This window comes from Zingiber officinale, chromosome 4B, assembly GCF_018446385.1.
Source record: "Zingiber officinale cultivar Zhangliang chromosome 4B, Zo_v1.1, whole genome shotgun sequence".
Classification (NCBI taxonomy): Eukaryota; Viridiplantae; Streptophyta; class Magnoliopsida; order Zingiberales; family Zingiberaceae; genus Zingiber; species Zingiber officinale.
The window spans coordinates 50,882,278-50,893,215 of NC_055993.1; positions in this window are offsets into that span (position 1 = coordinate 50,882,278).

Sequence of the window (10,938 nt, forward strand, 5' to 3'; positions counted from 1 at the left end):
CGCTCGATCAGGCAAGCCTGACTGAGCATAAAGGTACTTAGCCTTATAGAAGCTCGTAGTATATTATCGGCCTTAGTGAAGGTTGAGCGAGCACCAAGGTGCCTTTACGAACTCGATCAGGCAAAGCCCGACCGAGCGTAAAGGCACTTAACCTTATAGAAGTTTGTAGTATATTACTGGTCGAGTGAAGGCCGAGTGAACACCAATGTGCCTTCACGTGCTCGATCAGGCAAAGCCTGATTGAGTATAAAGGTACTTAGCCTTATAGAAGCTCATAGTATATTAACGGTCGAATGAAATCTGAGCGAGCACTAAGGTGCCTTCACGCACTCGGTCAGGCAAAACCTGACCGAGCGTAAAGGTATTTAGCCTTATAAAAGCTCATAGTACATTGTCGACCGAGTGAACGTCGAGTGAGCACCCATGTATATTACCGGCCGAGTGAAAGCTGAGCAAGCACCCATATGCTTGTACGCGCTCGATCAGGCAAAACCCGACCGAGCGTAAAGATACTTAGCCTTATAAAAGTTTGTAGTATATTACCGGTCAAGGGAAGGCCGAGCGAACATTGATATGCTCACATGCGCTTGGATAGGCAATGTCCGATCGAGCGTAAAGACATTTAGCTTTAAGAAAAAAATTTAGTATATCATCGGCCGATTGAAAGCCTAGCAAACACCAGTGTGTGTATATGTGCACGGCCGAGTACAACCCGACTGAGCGTAAGGGCACTCAGCCTTATAAAGTGCATAAACATTCTCGACCGAAACATGCTTAGCAGAAGATATTCTCAATATATACACGACCGACTTGAGCGATCGATCGACACATGCTTAACTGAAGCATATAAGTATGACAGCCTGGTAAACTTGGTGGGAAATATCTTCTAGAAGTTTCTTCAGTTATAATAATGTGTTCATATGCATATATCATCATAAATATGTAACGCACGCCCCTCCTGCTAGTAGGGCGGGGTTACATTCATCACAAGGGGGGCATACATGCATATTAATATTTCATTTTCTAAAGTAACACAGCGGAAGTATTATGAAGTCATGCGAAACATTAACATAAATAAACTTGGTTCATGTCAATATAATATAACATAAACAGGTCTTTTATTTGTCTTAGCTGAGCCACCACCACACACATCTCTTGCCTCTCCTGCGGCTCCCCTAGTTTATCCATTCTTTGCCTTTATCTGCGGTACAAGGAAAGTAAGCTATAAGCACACAGGCTTAGTAATATCCTTTCCTACTCACAAAAACGTATTTCATATCATAATGACATAAGCATATAACAATGGAAACATAAACATCTAACTTCATATCATGTAAACATAGCATCATAACATATCATCTCATAAAGAACACCATGCTATATCATATCATAAATCATAAGAGCATCATGTCATATAAATCATGGGAGCATATCATATCATAAAGAAATATCATGATGTATCATATCATAAAATAAAAGAAAGCATTATGTCATATAAATCATGAGAGTATATCATATCATAAAGAAATATCATGATGTATCATATCATCAAATAAAAGAACATCATGTCATATGAAACATAAGAGCATATCATGCGGGATGTCTTTTAAAACATGTGTCATGTTATGTGCAAGATGTCTTAAAACATATCATATAGTACTTGAACATAATATCATCATGAGGGCTCGGCTTGTACCACATACATACATAAATGCGCGCAATCCCTAGGACAGGGTAGCTAGCCCACAACCTACTAGGGAACTAGGTTCGTACTACGACCGTCGACCTAGGGGCGTACTAAGGAGCTCATCCCTTTTACTAGACCCGTTCATAGACCGTCGGCCTAGGGGCGCTTATGGAGCCCACCCTTGGTACAAGCCATACAAAGTAAAATAGCATATCATGATTCATGTCATAACATAGCATATCATATCTTGTCATATCATGAAGAGTACTCTTAGTCCCCAAGGGGAAGCAACTCTTAGGCCTTCACTTGTCATATCATAAAGAGTGCTCTTAATGCCAACAAAAAGGGAAGCAACTCTTAGGCCTTTGCTTGTCATATCATAAAGCATGCATACTTGAGCACATATCACATTATAAGAGACATTATCATGCATGGATCATAATCATACATAAATGAACATATTACTTGTCATATCATAAAGTATGCATACTTGAGCATTTAGCACATCATAAGAGACATTATCATGCATGGTTCATAGGCATACATAAATGAACACATCACCTATCATAGAACAATATAATCATGCATGAGATCATTAACTAACATCTCTTAATTCATAACGTAGCATGTGAGGCACATAATGATTCATAATTGGATCTCAATCACCAAATTCTATAGGGAGGCCGAAACCTTCAAGGTATTGCCCTAGGGTACAAGCAACATAAAAGCATATGAACCCTAAATCAATTTCATAGCATTTATCATAAAGAACATCATGAGCATATTTAGTTAGGTTCTAAGCTTCCTAGGTCTTTTAACCTACTTATGGCCGAAACATTGTAAAGCATGAACCTAGGTTACAAGTGGCACAAAAGCATATGAACCCTAAACCAATTTCATATCATATACTTTAAGGAACATCATGAGTATGTTTTGTTTAGGTTCCAAGCTTCCTAGATATTTAAATCTTGTTCTGGCCGAATATTAAGGAGCATGAAACTAAGTTCTAAACAACATACAAGCATGAGAATATCATGTTAACTTCATATTATATCATAAGGAAAGTCATAAGCATGTTAAATCAATTTTGAAACTTTCCTAGGCTCCTAATCCCATCATGGCCGAAAGTTCAAAGGGTATGAACTTAAACTTTAAACAACATACAAGTATAAGAATCTTATGTTAACTTCATATCATATCATAAGGAAAGTCATAAGCATGTTAAACCAATTTTTTAAGCTTTCCTAGGTCTTAATTCTCATCATGGCCGAAAATTCATGAAGAAGGAAATTAAGCTCTAACCAACATACAAGCATGAATATCAAGCTAACTTCATATCATATCATAAGAGAATTCATGAGTATGCTAGATTAAATTTTAAGCTTCCTTGGACCCTAAAATTGATCATGGTCGAAACATAAGGAGGCATGCATCTAGGTTTCAAGCAACATTCAAACATGATAACCCTAAGTTAGCTTTATATCATGTCATAAGAAGAGTCATGAGCATGTTGGAGTAAGTCTTAAGCTCTCCTAGGTCTTAACTCTCATTATGGCCGAAGCCCTAAGGTGCCACATATCAAGGTTCCAAACAACCTACAAGCATGAACCCTAAGAAGTCTTCCTACTCTTTTCATAAGAAAAGTCATGAGCATGATAGCTTGAAATTTTAAACACTTCTAGGTCTTCATTTCTATCATGGCCGAAACCCTAATTCCCTAAGGTGGCATGCATTTAGGTTCCAATTAACATACAAGTGTGAAAACACTAAGTGCTCTTCATAACATATTAATAAGCAAGTCATGATCATGGTAGACTAAATTTTTAACCTCTCTTAGTAAATTTCTCTATCATGGGCGAACACTTCATGAGCATGTATTTAGGTTTAAAACAACATACAAGCATAAAACACCAAATTAATCTCTTATCGTAGGGTACATATCATAAAGACATAGTGAGCATGTTTAGTTTAGGTCTTAAGCCTTCCTAATCCTTTATTCATACTTTGCCCGAAAGTTCAAGAGCATGTATCTAGGTTTTAGGTAAGCATACAAGCATAAGAAACATTCACTAATTCCTATACTAGGGCATATATCATAAGAACATAGTGAGCATGCTTAGTTAGGTCTTAAACTTCTCTAAATCCTTTATTCAAGTCTTGGCCGAAAGTTTCAAGAAGTGATCCTAAATTTTTAAGCATTCTAACCTCATGGAAAACACGTAAACAACTTGTACCACAAGTGAGGGGATACTTAAAACTTGTTGCTTGTTTTTCCTAAGGAAGATGGTACCCTTGTGAAGAGGAAGAAGAAATTTCTCTTCTTAGTTCTTCTCTTTTCTTCTCTTGCTTGTAAGGAATAGATCTTGAGGACTCCTTCTTGTGAATTAGTTTTTCTTAGCAATAAAAACCTTAGCTTGGATTTTCAGAAATGAGAGAGGGAGAGGTTTAGGTCTCGGTGGAGAAGGAAGAAGGAGAAGGAAGATGGAGGAAGAATTAACCAACTTTCTTTCCCTTCTCTTCTCTCATTTCTATTTATTCCTAATTAGAATAAAACATGTCCCCATTCATCCCCTTAACTCCTCTATCTCCTCACTCTCTTAATTCCCACGAAAATAGAGAAAAAGAAGGAAGAAAGGCAACATGTCTTTTGTTTGCTTCTTTTCTTAACCAAGAGAAAGGGGAGGTAAGCTACTTGATTTTCTCTTGTTCCCTTACTTAATTATATTCTCTCCTTTAACTACAATTTCCATTCTTTTCTATTCACATATCATTCATTACTCTAGTGGTTACCATACACCAATTTAACGTTATCATTTGTGGGAGGTTCAAGGTTCAAACCTTAACATCTCTTTCTTTTTATTTCATTTTGGTTTCTATTTCCATTTCTCTTTTTCCTTTTATCCTAAAAGAAAAATACCCATAGGTAATAGCTTATTATTTCGTGGGTGTTATAAAATATGAGTCACAAACGATAAAAGAGGTACATTTGGGGTACCAAAAAGATTTCTTAAAAAGATTATTGCATGAAGCTCAAGAGATGACTTCAATCTCTTAACAAACTCTAACAAACTGGGGGTTACTTCATGACTACAGAGGTTACATAAGGTAGTATAAAAAGGGGAATCCTCTCCGTTGGCAAGGTATGCAAGTTCTAGCAACTAAACTCTATTTCAAAGTGCTTCAGTTACTGTTCTTCTTCTTATTATTCTTCCACTCTTGAGAGAGAAACTGACTTGAGCATCCGAGAGCCTAGCCAGGGATCCCCACCCCGATCTTAAGTCACTAACGCTTTGTTGGTTTGTCTCACTATGCGCAGGATCGTGGAGAGGTTCTTCCAAATCTTTAGAAAGTCATTTTCATCAAGGATCATCATTCGTCGGAGCTAATGTACCATCTCGTAGATTTCATACATGATCAAATTTGACGCTGTCTGTGGGAATTATTCACCTGAATCTGAAGCTATGAAGATGAAGGAAGCTGGAAAACTTAACACCATTACTATATCACAGGTGGATCTGGATTTGCTCATCCAGGCCAAAGCGCAAAAGCTTTTTCAACAACATCAAGCCATCACTAAAGGTACGATGCTAGGAGCTCCACATCCTGTTATATCAACAACTGCTTATCCAAGGGAAAGAGGAGTGGAAGAAATTGATCCGATTCATCTATTCCCTGCTCCTCTCTCCCCGGTGTGATACCCTAAAGTATTCTTCCATACCCCCTTGGAATAAGGAGGTCGAAAGGAATTTTCCCAAGAATTCTCTGGAGAAGCATTGGTACGTGATAAGCACAAAGGGAAGATAGTAGCTAGTGATAGCTCTCCGGAACGGATCATCACTCCATTCTCTCAGCGGGTGCTAGATGATCTGCTTCCAAAGCATTATCAGAATCTAAATATCAGAGAATATTCAGGAACAATTGATCCCGAGAACCATCTATTGAAATTTGAAAGTGTCGCTTTACTTCAACAATTTTCTGATAGCGTTAAGTGCTGAATGTTTCTTACTACATTTGGAGGAGCGGCATAAATATGGTTCAAGCGAGGTATTTCTACATCATTTTTCTAGTAATCGGAGGTATCACAAAACCATTTAGAGTCTTTTTTTTAATCAAACAAGAACCTAAAGAATCTATCAGAGCTTATACTAAAAGATTCAACCAAGTGGCCATCGATGTCCCTATGGCCACCACGGAGATCTTGGTAAGCGTCTTCTCTGAGGGGCTTAACGATAATGATTTCTTTAAAGATTTAGTTAGGAACCCTCCTACCAATTTTGATATATTAATTGAATGAGCTTCGGAGTTCATCAATGTGGAGGAAGCTCAAGTTGCCCGGAGGAAGGATACTACCACCTCTACGCCGGTTCCTACTGTAGTACGTCTAGGGGGACTTGCCAAGCCTCCTAAAGGACCTCGGGCGGATCTACATCATCGTCACCCAGACCCTCGACCTCAAGCAGTATAGCATGTGGAGGCTCATCCACATTTCTCTCAAAGGTGGTACACGTATTATTTGACAAACACTCACAACACGGAGAATTATTTTACTTTGAAGAATCAGCAGGCAAGTAACACTCATTATCGTCGGCGTTCCCCAGTTCCAAATCATAGGTGATATCCATGATAGAACAGTCCTCTCAAAATTGAGTATCAGCCTAGTGAGTCACAGGTGGGAATTTTACCCCTCCCAATAGGACAAACTTAAGTGCCGGATCAAATACGACAAGAACAACCGTCAACTCAGTAAGAAGAAAATCACAACAATGCTACACGAGGGTAATATAAATATGATAGCTGGAGGACCCACTATGGTGATTCCAATCGGGTGAGGAAGTCATGCGCTCAGTGATTAGTGATACATGCCATCGGATGCAGTGCCGAGAAGGCTACGGGACCGAAAATTAGTTTTGGGCCCAAAGATCTAGTAGGGGTAGAGGTGCCCCATGATGATGCACTAATAATCAAGGTTGTTATAACCAATTATAATATTTCTCGTACTTTTATTGATATCGACAAGTCTGTTAACATTATATTTAAACAAACTTTTGATCAACTGTAGATAGACCTAAGTGAGCTTCAGCCTATGGTTACTCCATTATATGGGTTTACAGGTAATGAAGTACAACCACTGGTCAAATAAAATTAGTCATATCTTTAGAGAATGAACCCCTTATGTGAACACATCGATCATCCTTCATGGTGGTGGATGCTCCATCAACATATAATATTATATTGGGTCGACCGACCTTGAATGAGTTCAGGATGGTCGTTTCTACTTTTTGCTAGAAGATTAAATTCCCTGTTGATGACCAAGTGGGCGAGGTCAAGGGAGATCAAGTAATGGCACGCAAATGCTATGTGGAAGTGGTTAGGATGGAGGCTAATGCCGTCGGAAGGTACAAAGGATGGAGATTAATGTCATCCATGAAAAGTCGCCCATCCTCATATATAAGGAAAAGGAAGAGGTGCAAATACAAGTTGGTCGACCGAAATCTACTACTCACATTGCGTCTGATCTCACTCCTGAACTCAAAGAGGACCTGGTAAAATGCCTGATGAAGAATAGTGATGTGCCCGCATGGACACCCAAGGAGGTAAAAGGAGTGACACCAACAGTTATAGAGCACACCCTTCATGTGTATCCTGATGCTCGACCGGTCAAGAAAAAGAAGAGAGACTTTGGAGCTGATCAGAATAAAATTATCAAGGAAGAAGTGGACAAGCTATTGGATGCTGGATATATTCGGGAAGTACAATTCTCGAGTTGGTTGGCTAACATAGTCTTGGTTTCCAAACCAGGGAACAAGTAGAGAGTTTGCATTGATTTTTGGGATCTCAATAAAGCTTGGCCAAAAGATTATTATCCTTTACCTCATATAGATCAAGTGGTGGATTCCACTACTGGGTGTGAATTTATCAGTATGCTGGACGCGTATCAAGGATATCATCAGGTCCCACTCGCTAAAGAAGACTAGGAAAATGTTAGCTTTATAATTGTTGAAGGTACTTATTGTTATAATGTTATGCCTTTTGATCTAAAAAATGCAAGAGCTACTTATCAGTGACTTATGAACAAGGTTTTCAGAAACAGATTGGAAGAAACATAGAAGTATATGTGGATGATATCCTTATTAAATCTATATGAGCTTCTAGTTTATGTGCTGATATAGAAGAAACTTGTAGGACCCTGAGGAGGTATGAACTCAAGCTCAATCCCAACAAATGTTTGTTTGGGGCCAAGAGTAGGAAGTTCCTGGAATACATGGTGACCAAGCAAGAAATAAAAACCAATTCTAGCAAAGTAAAAGCATTGCAAGACATGGCTCCACCACGGAACCTCAAGGAAGCCCAAAGATTGTCAGGAAGGATTACTCCTTGTCTCGCTTCATCTCTCGGTCAGTTGATAGGAGTCTTCCCTTCTTCAAAATACTCCAACGAGCAACTAAATTTCAATGGGATGAGGACTGCAGCAAGACGTTTGAATAGTTGAAAGAATATTTGTCTACTCTCTCTGTATTAGCTGCAGTAGTAGGAGAGACCTTGTGAATGTACTTATTAGCCAACGAATATGCTGTTGGTTATGTATTAGTGAGATAGGAAGAAAAAGAACAGTTACATGTATATTTTTTGAGTCGTTTATTAAAAGGAGCAGAGTGCCGATATACGACATTCGAAAAGTTGACTTATGAATTGGTTTTAGTAGCTCGAAGATTGCGTTGCGCCCTTATTTTCTGTCACACCCGATTATAGTATTGACTAATAGCACTCTAGGTTGGGTACTCATTACCCAGAGGCATCTGGAAGGTTAATCAAGTGGACGACCAAGCTTAGTGAATATGATATACAGTATTAGCCTCGGATGACCATCAAGGCTCAAGTTTTGGCGGATTTCATAATAGAAATACCAAGTCCAGAAATAGAGGAAACTTGGATCATCTATGTGGATGAATCTTCTACTCGACAAGGTAGTGGAGTAGGGATTCTGCTTATAACATCTAGAGAAGATCGAATACAACTATCTTTTAGATTAAATTATAGAGCCACTAACAATGAGGCTGAATATGAAGCATTGATAGCAGGTTTGCAGGCTGCTAAGCATGTGGGAGCTACTCGTGTGGTGATTCATTCTGATTCCTAATTGGAAGCACAGCAATTAACAGGAAACTTTGGAATTAGCAATGAACGGCTCAAGTTATATATAGAGACATTTGACAAATTAAAAGTTGAATTTCATGAAATATAAAGAAAATCCCTCGAGCAGATAATCAAGTAGCAGATGAATTAGCTAAATTAGTTTCGGCAATTATACCTTGGGATTTAGATAGACCAGTAGAACAAACATTATTAATATCTTGTATTGAGCAACAAGCCAATCTAGAAATCCAGAGTGATTGGAGAACACCTATCATTCTATTTTTACGGCAAGGAATTCTTCCTAATGATGCGGAACAAGATAGAGTATTCAAGAAAAGGGCCTAACTAGGGATCCCCACCCCGATCTTAGGTCACTAACGCTTTGTTAGTTTGTCTCACTGTATGCAGGATCATGGAGGGATTCTTCCAAATCTTCAGAAGGTCATTTTCATGAAGGATCATCGATTGCCGAAGCTAGCACACCATCTCGCAGATTTCAAACAGGATCAACATACATTAATAGTTAATTATTTATTATGCATCTATTTTAAATAAAATAGTACTCTTATATCATAATTAAATGTTTACCATGCATATATTAAAACTAAAGGAATGCACCCACATTATAATTATTTTTTTTATCCAATTACTATAATTAAACAAAGACATTTATTACAACTAAAAAAAATACTTTGCTAAAATGAAAACAACACACCTACCCCTATCCTCTATATATATATATATATTCCTTTTTCACTCTCCTTTTCTCTGGAATCTTGTGGGGCCGGGGCTAGGGGGCCACTAGGGTGGCGGTTCCACCTTTTGTCACTTTTTCACTCTCCTCTTACACCCCTCCTCACTAACAGGAGTCTGCCCTCCTCATCTTTGCCCAAATCGCTTATGTCCTCGCCGATGACACCTCCTTCATTGGCTCTCACCTCCCCACCCTTCACACTCTCCTCCTCGTCGCCCTCTCCACCCTTCCTCTCTCGTTACACTGTCTGTAATTGTGAGTCAACCTTGTCACTTGCTTGGAGTCTACTGCTGATCATAACCGCCTAGCTGGTCTCCTCCCTCCCATGATGCAAACCCTTATCGAGTCTCTCAACTCTGGTAACGAAGCTACCGCTCAGGAGGCCCTCGAGCTCCTTGTCGAACTTGCAGGTGTAGAGTTATAGTTCCTTCGTCGTCAGATTGGCGATGTTGGAGCCATGATGTAGATTGTTGAGGTAGATGGACTCGAGGAGGGTACATGACACTTGGCTATTGAGTTTATCATCAATAACATCGGATTCCGGCTGTAATCGCGTCGGATCGCGGTTGGAATCCAACAACAATTGAGCTAGATCGCGACTGGAATCCATGTCGCGATCCTCCAAGGGTTCACCTTCTCCCAGGCTATAGTTAGGATGGGTCCAGGCAGCCGGAGGCTGTCTGTGGTGGGTAGGTGACTAGCGGTAGGCGAAGAGGGGTGGTGAGCACGACACAAGTAATTTTGGCGAGAAAAAAGAAAAAAAATAAATAAAAGAGAAAAAAAAATTATATTTTTAAAAATAAAAAATTGATATGGACCCGACATGAGAGTAGTCCATAACAATCCGTAAAAAATTATCCGTAACATAACAATTCTCTTCGTATATAATTAGATCTGTCAGACGGGTGGCGGGACGGGTCAGTCCGTAGCGGGACGGGTCAGTCCGTAGCGGGACGGGTTTGGCGGGCCAACCCATGGACCCATCAATTTTTTTAAAAAAAAATTTAAAAAATATTTCATATCTTCAATATTTGGCAATATTTTTACTTCAGAAAGATTCCATCAATCAAATATATCCATAAACATGTATTTTAAATATAAATGGGCACAAATAATTCTGAAATGAAAAATATTATTTTTATTTTAAAATTATAATAAAAGATAATTAATTGATATAAAACTTAGTTTACACGTGTTCTCAATCCGCATGCCAACCTAAGCCGGTCACGGGTAGACCCATACGGATTGCGGGCGTAGACGGGTCGGCTCACAACGACTTTGAGTAGATAAACTTCTAATTCAATCCGTTTAAATTATTTAACGGGACGGACCAACTCGACGGGTCGAATTCAATCATTAAAAA